Source organism: Macaca nemestrina, chromosome 2, assembly GCF_043159975.1.
Source record: "Macaca nemestrina isolate mMacNem1 chromosome 2, mMacNem.hap1, whole genome shotgun sequence".
Classification (NCBI taxonomy): Eukaryota; Metazoa; Chordata; class Mammalia; order Primates; family Cercopithecidae; genus Macaca; species Macaca nemestrina.
Window position 1 is genome coordinate 126,375,197 of NC_092126.1, and position 16,845 is coordinate 126,392,041.

Consider the following 16,845-nt stretch of genomic DNA (forward strand, 5'->3'; position numbering starts at 1 on the left):
CAGCTGAACAATGGCATCGATGCTGTAACTGGTAATTCACAATTCTTTCATACGGGGCAAGGGCTGGTGCTTATTAAATCCTCATCGGCTGATTTTTGTTAGAAAGCATCTTTCTCCCCAAAATGAGGACATCCGTTGTCTCTAAATTTCATAATTTAAGCAAATTAATTTATAAACTTAAAGAAAGCACATTATGTGAGAGTATGAAACTTTACAGATACTAGTATTTATTTGTGTTTAATATTTTAAGACAGCTTTTATCTACCTCAGTGTTTTTTAATGGCTTAAATGTCTTTTACCTACTTATATTTCCTCCTAAGACTAAATAATATGTTTATCTTATCTAATGGTATATATAAAAGCAAATTACATTAAAAAGATTTTCATTATGAGGCAAAGTATTTACACAGTAACGCCAAGTAAAAGAGGCAAAATACATAATTATATAGATATAGTTTGGCTTCCACTGTCAAAAAATATTCAAAAACAACTGGAAGGAGGTACACAAAAAAGTTAACACATGATATTTATTTTTGGTGGTGGAAAGACAGGTGATTGTTAAGTTACTTTTGTATACTTTCCTGCATGTGTACATTGTATACAATGTGCATTATTTTACTATATAATCAAGTAAATGCCACTTTTTAAAAAGTCCTTTTGCCTTAATACATAAGGTGGCCTTCAAGTGAGGTGATGCTGCTCAAGCTGTCTGGCTAATACGTCCAAGTTTCATCAGTGAGTGAGGACTAGAGCTGAAATCTGAACACAGAAACTGTCACTCCTTAGAAATGATCCCTTCCTGCTAGAAAATGAGTTAATTAAAAAAGCCATCTTTTCTATTTAGAATCGGGGTAAAGGTATAATCACACATCAGGAGCCATTCAGCTTCAGATGCGCATGCAATTTCATTTTAAAGGCAGCAAAGAAAATAACTGGCATGTGCTGTTTCAGGCAACATGTGCTGTCTAGATGGTTATATAGGCATTATGCAAGTCACTCATAGGAGCAATTAAATGGTTCAAAATGCATCCTCTCTATCTTCTAAAAGAAAGCTCTTTTAGGAAATTGACGTTGGACCCCTTTCTGAATTATAAGTGAGTGGATTATGCATCTCTCCATATGAGAGAGCATTTGAAAGCATCAGACCGAGGGCATGGCTCTCCAGGCAAATGATTTATGTATGTATGTGTAAGACCCTTTTAGTTAGTGACCCTCCTGAATCTCTGACTTTCTGGTAGAAATTAAATGAGCTGCTTTCTGAGGCTGTGGATGGCGGTTGATGGAGAAAGCACAGGATTAGAAGGGCACAGGACAAAAACATTTAAACACAAACAAATGGAAAAATATTCCATACTCATGGATTAGAAGAATTAATATCATTAAAATGGTCATATTGCCTATACCAATCTACAGACTCAATGCTATTTCTATCAAATTACCAATGTCATTTTTTACAGAATTAAAAAACTACTCTAAAACCTATTTGGAACCAAAAAAAGAGCCCAAATAGCCAAAGCAATACTAAGAAAAAAGAATAAAGTTGGATGAATCACATTACCCGACCTCAAACTATACTACAAGGCCACAGTAACCTAAACAGCATGGTACTGGTACAAAAACAGGCACATAAGCCAGTAGAACAGAATAGAGGACCCAGAAATAAAGCCACACACCTACAAGCATCTGATCTTCAACAAAGTTGACAAAAATAAGCAATGGGGAAAGGACTCCTTATTCAATAAATGGTGCTGGGATAGCTGGCTAACCATATGCAGAAGAACAAAACTAGACCCCTACATTTAACCATATATAAAAATAAACTCGAGATGTATTAAAGACTTGACTATAAGTCCTAAAATTATTAAAATCATAGGAGAAAACCTAGGAAATACCATTCTTAACATCAGCCTTGGGAAATAATTTATGATTAAGTCCTCAAAAGCACTTGCTACAAGAAAAAAAAATTGGCAATGGGACCTAATTAAACTAAAGAGCTTCTGCACAGTGAAGGAAACTATCAACAAACAACCTACAGAATAAGATAAGGTATTTGTGAACTACGTATTTGACAAAGGTCTAATATCCAGAATCTACAAGGAACTTAAGCAATTGAACAAGCAAAAAACAAATAACCCCATTGAAAAGTGGGCAAAGGACATGAACAGACACTTCTCAAAAGAAAACACACAAGTGGCCAACAAACAGTAGAGGCTGTGCTTTGTTTACTACCAAACCTCATATGCTTTGCCTTGTTGCCAACACAGAGTAGAAGCTCAATAAATTTTTATTGAATGAACAAATGAATGAATGAATGAAATGTGTGGAACTTTTCAATGAGAAACAGTGGCCATATATCTCTCTTATCTCTGCACACAGTTAGCACTTACTAAATTTATATTAATCTTACTATTGAAGCTTTGAAATAACAAGGTAAAAGATAGTTGCAACTGCACTAAATCTATATAGGCCCTGAAATCCACTGGTAGATGCCAAAAGTAAGCACTTGTAATATATCACCTGAGAAATTCATTTCCCCAATCCTGTCAAACTCATTGCTTTCTGGGCCAAACCACCAGTCTTTGAAAGGTGATGTGAAGATCTAAAAACACAGTAAAAATGTAACAAAAGTCACATATGTAACTTTAAATTTTTATAGCTCCCTTAATAAAGTAAAAAGAAATAGATGAACTTTTCATAATATGTTTAACTTAATATATTCACAATATTATCATTTAAAAACATAATCAGTACAAACGCTCGCTCACTTGGGCAGCACGTATACTAAAATTGGAATGATTACAAAGAAGATTAACATAGCCCCTAGGCAAGGATGACATAAATTCGTGAAGCAGTTCATATAAAAATTTCTTTTACCTATTCAGGTGATAATTTACTTTTTTAATATATAATTTCTTCTAAATCTGTGTGTTTCACATGTATGGTTCATCTTGGTATGGGCTTATAACTTTCCACACGTCTAATTCAATCCTGGGAAGAAGTTACACTATGAGAGAACCTGGATTATGGTGGTTCTCAAACTTACAATTCCTTCAAAACTGTCAAGCCATATTCTGAAAATACAACACAAATTTGTTGCTGCAAGACCATGTTTCAAATGAAGCTGGGGTATACTTTATCCTCTGTCATCCTTAGGAATTATCTCCATGAAACTTAATTGCTAAGCACAGGGAGTACCCACTCTTTTCCTCTTTCAACTGTTTTCATTACTTTAAAGATCAAAGCAATTAGTCAATGAAATGAATCACTAAACAAATTGTAACATTTTAAAAGTTAACTCCATTTTGATACAAACTTCACAAGACAGGTTTTGTGGGACTTCCATCTTCTTTTTGGTGTCTCTCTTAGCAGAGCTAGTCAATTCCTTTGAAATTGTACTGTACTTTTTACATGTATATAGTTTCGTAAGACAAATTAAATTTCAATTTCTTAGTATTATGGGAGACTGCTGTTCTTAAAATAAATGAAGATAAAATATGTAGGTAAATATTCACTAACGAGGTACATACAAGATTAATCATGGCAACACAGATTATAATAGCCCTATACTGGAAATAAGCAAAATGCCAATGAGCAGTAGAATGGGTGAAATATTGTGTGATAGTCAATGGAATTCTACACATACTGAAAATCAACTACTGTTACATAAAAAATTTAACTCACAAATTAGTGAGTGAAGAGGCCAGTCACCGAGACATCACACTATGATTTCATTTACATAAAGTTCAAAAATAGGAAAAATTAATCTATGGTCTGAGAAATCAGGATAATGGTGACCAGGGGTTGGGGAGAAGTGATTGGTAGGGGGGCAGGATGGGTCTCCTGGGGGACAGATAACATTCTGTTCCTTGATCTGGGTGCAGACTATATGGGTGTGTGCATGTAGGATTTATACAATTCTCTGACATTCATTATGCTTCAATACCACTTCCATAAAAATAATCAGACCATGAGAAAGTTAGAAGCTTGCTATCATACACTCCTGCCCCATGTGTTTCTGTTAAAAATTGGGCCTATTGTGCTGCTTCCTGCTTCTACCTTTTTGAGTTTCTAACTAAATCAAGGCAAAACAACTGATAGGGCTTTTAAGTAAAAGGCATGTTTTTCTCTGAGTTTGTGTCTTTCCTTCTCTCTGAGTCTCCCTTCTCTTTCCCGTGCCTTCCTGCACTCCCTAGGTCCAGGTCTTTCTCTTCTTCAAGCACATTTACTTAAAAGAAGGAAAGATAAGTAATAACTATATTTTCCTGATTGGATGAGAACAACTTTGGGATGTGTCTGCAATCTTCAAATTGATCTTTTTATGATGATATGAAGAACTTGAATGGTTAAAATATTTATTGTTGATTTCTCATTTCATTCTCTGATTTGGGCTGTAAGAGAGATCAATTTTTCTCTACCCACTTAACTCCTGTAGAGTGTGGCTGTGGGGGATGTATATATTTTAATAAAGCTTTAAATTAACAATTGCATGATACTCTGACCTGCTCTTACTATGAAACTTAGCATACTTATAAGAAATATTGTTATGGCCAGAAGGAAGACAAAATGTGTTATGCATACCAAAGCCTATATGTAGTGGGAAAAAATCCTTTCCTATTTTAACTATTTCTGAACTGGTGTCTCTTTAGGAAAAGGTTGAGCTAACTGAAGGCTTTGGAGGCAGTCCCCAAGGAATTGACTACTTGTGGGCTTAGAGGTTGTCTCTCACTCACCACCCCCACTGATCCTCAAATAAATTTGCTTACAAAAGTGGGTATGTTATTATTCTTCCCCACCCAGGGAAGTAAGTTGGGTTAAAACAACCTTATTTCCAAACATCATATAGAAATTACAGGAGATGACTTAACAACAACAAAAAATTCAATGTGCAGCTTAGGACAGCCATTTAGAGCAAACACATTACTCTGGGGTGAGGAAAAGGAAGAAAACTTCCCCTTGATGATAACTTTAAATATCTATGTATATATTTAAAGCAGCCATGGCTAAATGAAGCCTTCCTAGCACTGCTAGATAAACACGACCTCACTACCTTTGCAGGAACCTACCTTAGTGCAGAATTGTAAGAAGTTGTGCATTCAGAAAGCCTCACATTTTTCACAGGAGAGCTTTAAAAATGCAATTTCTCTTGGAGCAAACCATACAGAGCTGACACATAGTAATCACTCTTTCCACATTTCAGTAACTTGTGCTAACCCTCCTAGTTTTCAAATCTCTTTAGTCCACAGTAACAACGATCTGCTAGTGACCCAGATGCTAAGCTGAAGCCCAGGTTTTCCTCCTCCTTCTTATCAAAATATTCTAACCAGAGTTGTGAATGAAGTTAAGGATCTAGTAAAACTTTTTTGGCCTTTCTCCACCTCAACCTAGGAGGAATCACATAAAATAATCCAAGGCCAGGAAGTGAAAGCAAAGGCATATGAAGTCCCTAGAGCAGAGGTTACCTGGAGTCTCTAAGGATTTGAACATCTTACATCACTAGGATTTAAAATATCTCCTCTCTCTTATGTAGAGAATCAAAACTTGACTGAAGAGCCTTTGTAAACATCATGATAACAGAATATTTGATGGACACTGCACCATTTGTTTGCGTTTGCTCTCTGGCTAACTTCAGAACCTCATATCTTGAAAGGTCAGGTACACAGCATTGAGAAAGGTATATTTTTGCTGAATGATGGTGAGCATCGCAAATCAATTTCAATACACTTTCCTGAGGAACAGGGAAGGGTCTCTGCATTATCTTTCAGGAAGTCACACCATTCAACATTATCATATGAGATACAATCTACACGCCATCTTTGTATTGCCTTAATTAAGGCAGCAGGGCTCCCTGGAAAAGGAAAAAATCTACTGCACAGTTTGGATGTTTAAGTTTGTGGAAACTTTTTGATTCTTTGAATACTCTGATTTTTTTTTATTACACTTTAAGTTCTAGGGTACATGTGCACAACGTGCAGGTTTGTTACATATGTATACATGTGCCATGTTGATGTGCTGCACCCATTAACTCATCATTTACGTTAGGTATATCTCCTAATGCTATCCCTCCCCCATCTCCCACCCCATGACAAGCTCCGGTGTGTGATGTTCCCCTTCCTGTGTCCAAGTGTTCTCATTGTTCAATTCCCAACTATGAGTGAGAACATGTGGTGTTTGGTTTTTTGTCCTTGTGATACTTTGCTGAGAATGATGGTTTCCAGCTTCATCCTTGTCCCTACAAAGGACATGAACTCATCCTCTTTTATGGCTGCATAATATTCCATGGTATATATGTGCCACATTTTCTTAATCCAGTCTATCATCAATGGACATTTGGGTTGGTTCTAAGTCTTTGTGATTGTGAATAGTGCTGCAATAAACATATGTGTGCATGTGTCTTTATGGCAGCATGATTTATAATCCTTTGGGTATATGCCCAGTAATGGGATGGCTGGGTCAAATGGTATTTCTAGTTCTAGATCCTTGAGGAATCACCACACTGTCTTCCACAATGGTTGAACTAGTTTACAATCCCACCAACAGTGTAAAAACATTCCTATTTCTCCACATCCTCTCCAGTACCTGTTGTTTCCTGACTTTTTAATGATTGCCGTTCTAATTGGTGTGAGATGGTATCTCATTGTGGTTTCGATTTGCATTTCTCTGATGGCCAGTGATGATGAGCATTTTTTCATGTGTCTGTTGGTTGCATAAATGTCTTCTTTTGAGAAGTGTCTGTTACTCTGATTTTTAGTCCTTTAATCCCTTAGAACCATTAACTATGAGTCAAAACAACTTCCAAATCTGGAGTTTCCTTTAAAGAGAAAATGTCTGTGGTTTATTAAATAACTGCATAAAATTATTTGTTTAATCTCTTATCCCTGTCTTTAAGCAGGTAGCTTGTTCGGTATACTGTGTAAATCAGTATGAAAATTCAAGAAATTACCTAGTAGAAAGAAGCCAACATTTTGGGTCAGGGAGGTTGTTTGCTAGGTAAATTGGCACAATGTGAACATTAACACAAAGTTCAAGTAGTTTCCAAATCAATTTGATTTAGAAAAGAATGCAGATTGCATGTGGGCTTCCAAGTTCAAATGTCTACATTACCACGTTTCCCTTGGAGGGAAGAAAAACAGGATGTGGTTTAGGATGCTGCTATAAATCAACTCAAGGACCCTTTAATAATTTCAGTAATACCTGTGTGCAGCCCACATTTGGTTTAAGTGACTTTGTCCAATCCTAGGAATTTTCTAGCTTTAGGTCGATGTTAAAACTCAGCGCCAAGTCCGGAGCGAGAAAGAAACCACCTACTGAGAATTGTTTTTCTAATGTTTTCCTTAACAATTTATAATAACCACCAAGCAAGTCTTTGGATGGGGAAATTTCAAGTTAGGGCTGCCAAGTACAGTTGAAGTCTTAGCAAACTGACATTGGACCCATGATTCCACTGGTACTTAAACTTATGTGCACGTCAGAGGCCTTCAGGGACCCGCACTCGATCTACTGTATCAAAATCTCAGGGGAGGCTAAGTCAGGGACAGCATTCCTACAACTCAATAGCAAAAAGTCAAATCACCGAATTTGTAAAATAGACAGAAGACTTGACAACACACCTCAGAAAGGTAGGTGCATGAATGGCTAATAAGCACACGAAAAAGTGCTCCACATCAATAGTTATCAGGAAAATGCAAATGAAACTACCATAAGATACCACTCCACACCTGTTTGAACAGTTAAAATTAAAAAGACAGACTAATGTTGGAAAGGACGTGAAGCAACCATAACTCTCATACATTGCTGGGAGAAGGGTAAATAGCCCAACTACTGTACTTTGCATAATGGTTTGGCAGATGAGATAAACATATACCTACCTTACAAGATAGCAACTTCTCTGCTAGCTATTTACCCGAGACATGAAAACATATGTGCACGGAAAAACTTGTATGAGCATGAGCATAGCAACTTTATTCCTAATAGCTAAAAACTGGAGACAGTCAAAATGTCCATCAAAAGGACAATAGATACATAAATTGTGTTAGAGCCAAACAATGTAAAAGTACCCAGCAGTTAAAAGGGACAATCTACTGATACAACGTAGTTGAACTTCAATAGTATTATTCTGAGTGGGGGAAAAAAAACCCAAACACAGAAGATCATATTGTATGTTTTCATTTTTATGAAATTTTATAATAGGAAAACTAATGTTTAGTAAGAGAGAAGAACAGTTACTGGCGCCAGGGGATGGTGGTAGAGGTGGGTGGGCAGGGATTGACTGTGGGGGACATGAGGGAACTTTCTAGAGTGGTGGAAATGGTCAATATTTTAAAAGAAGTGTGGGTTATGTATTTGTCAAAACTCAGTGAACTGTACACTGAAGATCTGTTTGAACAGATGTAAATTATTCTTCAATAAAGTAAAATTAAATGGAAAAAAGTAAGTCTCCAAGTATATTTACATATTTACAATGTGAATCTATGTTTGTAAACCACTACATCAAGGAATATTAAAAAAAAAACTCTGCAAAATGATTTTTATTTTTTGCTACAATCCGAAGGTTTTAGTGATGATACTCACAACATGTTGGAAGATCAAAGTTTGGGGTGAGGGTTAAAGCAATGACAATCTGTGTGTGTGTGTGTGTGTGTGTGTGTGTGTGTGTGTGTTACAGTAAAGGGTGGATTCAGCAGGTCTATGATGTTCAAATTCTACACATTCCAAAGAAAGGCATGCCCCACCCCCTTCATCAGTTTATGAGAGATAACTTCTAAACCCTTAGAATATCCTGCCTGATAACAGTGTCTTTGTATACCTGTGGCATTGCGCCATGGCAGATGGTTTATGCTAAAGATGTGATTAACAGTGAGGTGCTTGGGCTGGAGACTATGTAACTAAGGTCAGTCATATGGGCACTCCATCCCTATGTAACCAATTCCTAATTTTAAAAATCCTGGACATCAAGGCTTGAGTGAGCTTCCCTGGTTGGTAGCATTCTGTACACGTTGTCACACATTGCTCCTGGGAACAGTAAGTACTGTCCTATGACCTCACTTGGAGAGGAAAACTGGAAGTTTGTGCCCGGTCTCCCGTGAACTCTGCCCTATGCACTTTTTCCTTTGCTGATTTTAATCTGTATCTTTTCTAAAATAAACTGTAACCATGAGTATAACAGCTTTTCTGCTATCTTTGAGTCTTTCTAGTGGATCATTGAACTGAGGATAGTTGAGGACCTCACACATATGCATGCATGCACACACACATACACATGCACACACATGATACAAATAAATTGAAATTAAAGAAACAATAAAAAGATGCAATGAAAATGGGTGCATTGAGTTTTCATAAAAGTCCAATGATCCTGAACAGGCCATACAACCCCAGGAGTATAATCCTGTGTTGGATTAGGGGAATGGTCTAGAATTTGGTACATTGGCCTCAATCTGAAAGGGTACAGGTGTATACCACACAAGGTGCTGAGATGATCACCGCAGTATAGCTACTGTGAATTTTCAGTAAGGGAGACAGCATTTTTCTGAAATATTCCACAAATAGAGAAACAGACAATCACAGCACCCTCCTTGATCCGGCATTGCCTACCCCTCCAGATTCATGGTACATGACTCTCCCTCTCATTTTCAGTATTTTATCCAATACTCTGGGGTTTTCTGCCTCTGTCCTATATTTTATCCTTCAGAGCCTACTGTATACAGTGGAATTATTATTTCTTAGCCTGGTTATATATTTTTAACCTCTCTTACTAAAATATGAGCTCAGTAAGGACAAGGAAGAGGTCTACAGGTCCTTACTTTGTCTCTAGCACCTAGTTTAGGCCTGACATTAATAACAATACTATCTGAAGGGTGAAAGCCTGAACAGCTGAGTTCCTTGAATGCAGCTGGTGCTTTTCAGTTTCAGGGCCTTTGCATATACCATTCCCCCTTTTCGGACCAATCTTCCCTTTCTCCTCTTTACTAGACAATTCCTACTTACTCTTTCTTCCTCATCTTTTTTTTTTTTTTTTTTTTTTGAGACAGAGTCTCACTCTGTTGCCGGTCTGGAGTGCAGTGGTGCGATCTCGGCTCACTGCAACCTTCGCCTCCCAGGTTCAAGCCATTCTCCTGCCTCAGCCTCCTGAGTATCTGGGACTACAGGCACGTACCACCATGCCCAGCTAATTTTTGTATCTTAGTAGAGATGGGGTTTCACCACTTTGGCCAGGCTAATCTCGATCTCTTGACCTTGTGATCCACCCACCTCAGCCTCCCAAAGTGCTGGGATTACAGGTATGAGCCACCATGCCCGGCCTTCTTCCTCATCTTAAGCATCCCTCCTGGAAAACCACCCTCAGATTAGCTAGATAAGACACTCTTTTCATACTAGTCTGTATTTGTTTGCTATTGTTATATAACAAATCACTTCAAATTTAGGAGCTTCAAACACCACTTATTATACTCATAGTTCTGTAGGTCAAAAGTTTGGGCAGGCTTACCTGGGTTCTCTGCTTTAGAGTCTCTGTATTGGTTTTCTAGGCTGCCTTAACAAAATATCATAAACTAGGTGGCTTAAAACAATAGAAATATATTATTTTGCAATTCTGGAGTCTAGAAATCCAGACTCAGGGTCTTGGCAGGGCCAAGCGTCCTCCAAAGGCTCTAGGGAAGAGTGTTCTTTGCCTCTTTCAGCTTTTGGTAACTCCAAGAATTTCTTGCCTTGCAGTAGCATATCTCCAGTCTCTGCCTCCATCTTCACATGGCTGTCTTCCCTCTATGTCTGTGTCTTTACATGGCATTCTTCCTGTGTTTCTGTGTCTGCGTCAAAATTTACCTCATCTGATAAAGTCACCACTCAGAGTCATGCTGGATTAAGGGCCACCCTACTGATCTCATCTTAACTTGATTAACTCTACAAAGATCCTGTCTCCAAACGATGACACAGGCATAGGCACCAGGGGTTAGGGTTTCAACATACACATGGGGGGACACCATTCAATTTTTGCTGGACACAATTCAACCCATAACAGTCTCACAAGGCTGAACTCAAGGTGTCATAGGACCTGGACTCTTATGTGGAAGCTGTGGTGAAGAATTCATTCCCAAGCTCAGTTTGTTAGCAGAGTTTAGTTCTTTGTGGTTCTAGGAATGAGGTCTCTGCCTCCTTGCTGGCTGTCAGCTAGCGGCTGCCCTAAGCTTCTAAAGACCATCAACATGCTTTATCACAGGACCATCCATCCTCAAGCCAGTGTTTGTGCATCAAATCCTTCTCATGCTTGGAGTCTCTCTGACTTGAGAGAGACTGCTAAAGGCTGGAGAAAATGCTCTTCTTTGAAAGGGATCCTGTAATTAGATTAGGACCACTGAGATAATTTCCCTTTTGCCATATAACTTAACCTTATCAAGGGAGTGCTATCATATTAACAGGGTCTACTCACACACAAAGCAGAGGGGATTATTTAAGGGCAAGTGTCACTGGGGGCATTCTTGTAATTCTGCCCACCACATCGCCCTTGCCAGGCTCTTTTTCACCTTTTCTCAAATGCCTAATTACTTATTAAACATTTGCTTTCCATGTTAGATTATACACTCCATAAGGGTAGAGAATAAATTCATGTTATTCACAGCTGGTGTCTTGAGCACCAGGCATGAGGCAGAGTAGGCACCTGAATAAATGAATCAATGGATGGATGGATGAATAGATGGGAAAATGGGTGGATTTCTCCTAAATATTCTAACAGACCTGTTAGCTTGCTCATTTGATATAGAAATATTAAGAGACAAGGTTGGCCAGGCACAGTGGCTCACGTCTGTAATCCCAACACTTTGGGAGGCCAAGACGGGTGGATCACTTGAGGTCAAGAGTTTGAGACCAGCCTGACCAACATGGTGAAACCCAGTCTCTACTGAAAATACAAAAAGTAGCTGGGTGTGGTGGTGCATGCCTGTAATCCCTGCTACTCGGGAGGCTGAAGTAGGAGAATGGCTTGAACCTGGGAGACAGAGGTTGCAGTGAACCCAGATCACACCACTGCACTCTAGCCTGGGTGACAGAGCGAGACTCTGTCTCAAAAAAAAAATAAATAAAAATAAAAATTAAATTAAATTAAAAAAATAAAAGAAACAGGTCTTGACTGATTGGACATTTCAGGCAGGAAAATGATGGAAAGAAATTGAGTTTGCAGATTAGGAACACAGATGTCAAGGTCTAGATAATGAACCCAGAGTCTTGACTGACAATAGTCAGAAACTTGCAAATGCTTAAGTTCTGCCACAACATGAGAAATGACCTGCCATTTATTCTGCCACTTTGTCTTGGTTTCTCCAAGAATATCTATTATCTTTTCAAAAATTAATAGGTGCAGACAATTGTGTGACAGCTAATGAGAAAACAGAATGTGTGTGTTGTGGCAGCACTAACTCAGGTGGTACGATTTAAACCAACAGACATACTTGTGCTGCTAAGATTAAAAACCTATATTAGGCCCTCAGCTAAATTGCTAAATAGATAAACAGCCTCCTCATAAGTACGAAATTCCAAACCTGCTGGAAAAATATATTTTTAGACATACAGTGCTGAAATTTCTGATGAAACAATCAGACTTGTATATTCCAAAGTTAAGCACACTTCCAAAGTTTTTTCTCATTGAGGGCAATACAAATGGCTACTTTAATTATATTTTCCCTTTGGGTGATTCAATGCAGTATGATTTTTAAATGAGTTTTTAAAATATGCTTTTTAAAAAATATATAAGAAAAGTGGTTGGGGCCAGAGAGCCTGTAGCTAATAGCAGACTTCAAAGAGGGGGAAAGATCAATGTGTATCTTCAGGATTAAAATACACAGCTGTAGTTTGCAAATTCAAATACATTTTAAGTCCACCTCCTCTTTCTACCCCCCAAAGGCTTAATCCTTTGATTGACAGTTACAGTCCTATCAGAAAAGCAGACTACATTTATTCTGGTGCACTGAAGGAGGTAAGCCTTAATCTCTTTAATCGTCTCAACCATGATGTCTTTGAATAAAGGAAAGCAATTACTATTTCAATTCCTGCTGGTTGCCTTTCCTGGGAATAAACTGATTGGGGATCAGAAGTCCTGTCGGTTGCATCTTGCTGGACCTTAGGGGGCTGCAGGTTTACAAGTTGCATGACAGCCTAAGTTAACACTGCCCATGTTTTTCTGCCACGGCTCCTGCTCTGATCCTCCATCTGACTTCTCCTCTTTGCAGGCATTACATAATGTGCAAGGGGAAAAACAGCCTGAAATAATCTCACATCAGGAGGATTTGGACAAAAAACCAAATTCAAACTGATAATCCAAGGCTGAGATTGTCACTGTCATTCAACTATCCTTCTGAAATACTTCTCAGCTTGTGTTTTGGTACCTGTTGCAATAACTTCAAACAAAAAAAAAAAAAAAAAAAAAAAGGAAAGAAAGAAAGAAAAAGAATGTCTTCATAGATAGATTTCAAAGCACAGCCTAGATATTTGATAGAAAATTAGAGCTAGTGATGTTTGTTTGATGTATGAATATTCAACAGTTATCATCTGCTAAAAATGGAGTCAACTATACTGTTTATGGCAGGAACAGATTTAATAGCACCTTGAATCTGGAAGTCACGTTTGAGGCTAAGAGAACAAACGTAAGCTTTATCATGGGTTGTGAGAGTGTTCCCTCCAATGTTAGAAGTCAGAGAATGTAAGGAGACTGCAGGGGAGCGAGCTAATAAAAAGAAATCAAGGGTTGCATGCAATGTCAGGAAATTCAGGGCACCGGAGATTATCAAAATAATTCTTCAGGTTTATCCCTGGGGATCCACCCTTGCCAAAAACAAATGAATGAACAAACAAACAAACAAACCAAAAACCCAAAAACAACAACAAAAAAACCCATCCACAGTGGCAAAGAAAATACTTCGAGTAATTTTCTTTATATTGCTCACAGCACAAGTGAAGTATACCACCACTGTTTTTTAAAAAAAGATAATTCTATAAAGTCTGCAGTTTATTCTTCCATTACAAACTGATGTAATTTGGTGTATTTAAAAAGAATAGCCCAGGGACTGAAATATTTTAATTTGCTTCTCTAATGAGAGGTTCTTTGCAGTTCTTCTAAGAACACTTGTTTTCCCAAGCTTCCTTCTCCCACATTCTCTCCCACATACACATGCTACAAAACTGTGTGTTATAGTCCTGCTTGGTTAAAATATTACGTGTCAGGGATGAAGTCGGCTTTATGTACCAGCACACACATACACAGTCACATATATCCAGGGAAAAGCCCCTAACCCTAAATTTGTTTTATTTTGTAAAAGAAAATCACTCTCACACTGGGAAATAAGAAAATTGGCTATGGACACTTGTCATATATGCTTGATAATTTCACAGCCTTTTGTTCTACATTGCTTGTTATAGACATGGCTTTCTGTCAACCAGGAAGTTCCATCAGTTTCTAGAAAGTCAGAGAACTCAGTTTACTTTATGGGTAGGAGAGGCACCTTTTCCTTATTAGCTTGGAAGGGAACTAGCTTCTCTTGGGTAAATACCCAAAGTCGGATATGTTATTAGGCACTCATTTTAGGGGTTCCCAAAGTGTGATCATAAACTGGATCACAAAGGCTCTCAAAATGTGATATGCAAACCAGCAGCAGCAATGCAGCACCTGGGAGCTTGTTAGAAATGCAAATGATCAGGCCTCAACCCAGACCTACTAACCCTGAAACTCTGGGCATGGATGTACAGCGAGCCCCTCAAGTGATTCCAATGCATGCTCAAGTTTGAGAACCACCGTCTTCTATCATGTAAACCTCAGAATGCCTTATTAAGTAGGCACTGTTATCTCCATCTCCAATCCCTTATTGGTGAGGAAAGTGAGGCTCAAAAAGTAAGGCCATTTGTCACATAGATGGGAAATAATGGGGCTGGGATTTAAACTTCAATTGTTCTAGCTTCTAGCCTTAAGCCTTTTCCATGCAACCTTTCATATCATCACTGCTGGCCTTAGAAAATAACTTTAAACTTTGCTAAGAATAGGGGGAGGGGGGAGGGGGGAGGGATTGCATTGGGAGTTATACCTGATGTAAATGACGAGTTGATGGGTGCTGACGAGTTGATGGGTGCAGCACAGCAACATGGCACAAGTATACATATGTAACAAACCTGCACGTTATGCACATGTACCCTAGAACTTAAAGTATAATAATAATAAAAAAAAAGAAAGAAAAAAAGAAAAAAAAAAAAAGAAAATAACTTTAAACTTTGAAAACAGCTCTTTGCAGCCTAAGCAGCTTCCTATGCATGGAGGTACAATAGCGCTTCCTATGACTACACCTCCAAGTCAAGCTTTCTCTCCTACTCTCAGGCGTCATTCTGACAGAGATACAGAATTATACATTTGAGCTGGGAGGTTTTAGCAGCGCTTAAGGCATCAGGGGAGAAGCCAGGGTGACAATAAGATCTTCAAATTCCTTGACCTCAAAGAATGTAGACTTTGCCAGTCTGTCTATGCACAGGCCATGGACTTATAAATAACTGAAAAATGGGCTGCTGTGCTTGATCCTGAATCCTAATGTGACCTTGGGACATAGCTTTTGCCTTATCCCAACAATTCTGAGGCAGATGGTAGAAGATGCAGTGGAGGCAGAAGAGAGTCAGTTTCTTGTGGAACTATGGAGAATTTCTGAGAGATAAGGACTTTTGCTTTGGTCCTGTATTCAGTTGATCAGACTTATCAAAAAGAGAAAGGAGATCCTCCTAGAAGTTAAGAGAGGGGTTTGTTTCAATAGGAGATCAGTAGGAGATTACATTTTCCTGAAAATTGGTGTCATGGTACACATAAAACTGGTACACTCTGAGTCAGGTTGATGGACCGTATCAATGTCCATTTCCTGGTTGCGATATTGTATGGTAGCTATGCAAGATGTTATTGTTGGGGAAAAATGAGGAAAGGGGATCTAGGATCTCTGTCTTATGTCTTACAACTGCATGTAAATGTACATATATTTCAAAATAAAAGTTTTTTTAAAAGTTGGTGTGATGGTAAGAAGGGCAGAAAGTGGTCTGGGAAAAGTAACTTGTAACTGTGCTATTTCATATCTTTAAATATCATCCTTGATGGGTCTTCAAGTCTCTATAGCTCTTGAGCAACTGAAAGGAAACTCATGACAGAGGGGGCTTTCACATCATTCTTAACCTTTCACGGAAGTCACTGGAACATAATACTCTTACAGTTTAAGTGACACTCCGAGGGAGGGTCTCCTTGCACTGGTAACATGTCTAACACCCATCCTTAAGTTTGGTTGCTAGGTAACATGGTCACTCTGCTATTTAGGTACAGCATCTCTAACCTATTCCTTCCTTGAAAGGGGTGGACAGGTTGTAGGGAAAGGATCTTTGTTGGAAGAAAATCTGCTGGTTGCTGCCTTTTTAGTATTTTTTCCCCTTCTGAGCTGCCAGACGGAATATTTAAAAATACACCTAAGCTGCTGCTGGGAGCCAAGAATTTCACATCAACTGTTAACTGCCTGTTAATGGTTTTGATGGAAGGCTTGATATGAAACACCACATCCCAGTAGATAATTTGATTGCAGACAAGATCAGACAATGTACTGCAGAGGGTGTGGGGGTGCTATTTCTTGATTCCCCCCACCCAGGTGTGTAAAGAAATCTATCCCATAGCTGGAAATACAATATAATCCCTAACTATATCTTTCCAAGAAGTCTGAAAATGGGATCTTTCCATTGGTAGTGAGGTGTGAAAAACAATTCAGGATGGCCACTTTTCAAGCAAATGTTGCAAAGATGGTTGGGTACTGGGGGACACCTAATACCTTATGGGGGATGAACAAGATAAAAGTGTAT

General features: G+C 38.4%; 1 protein-coding gene and 1 pseudogene across 12 annotated transcripts in view; one reads left to right on the forward strand and one right to left on the reverse strand.

Moving 5' to 3' along the window:
- The window catches only part of LOC105483175 (calcium dependent secretion activator), a 491,506-nt gene that overhangs the window by 431,180 nt on the left and 43,481 nt on the right, over nucleotides 1–16,845 (reverse strand). The window lies entirely within an intron of this gene.
- LOC112427145 (U6 spliceosomal RNA) lies at nucleotides 2,758–2,870 on the forward strand (annotated as a pseudogene).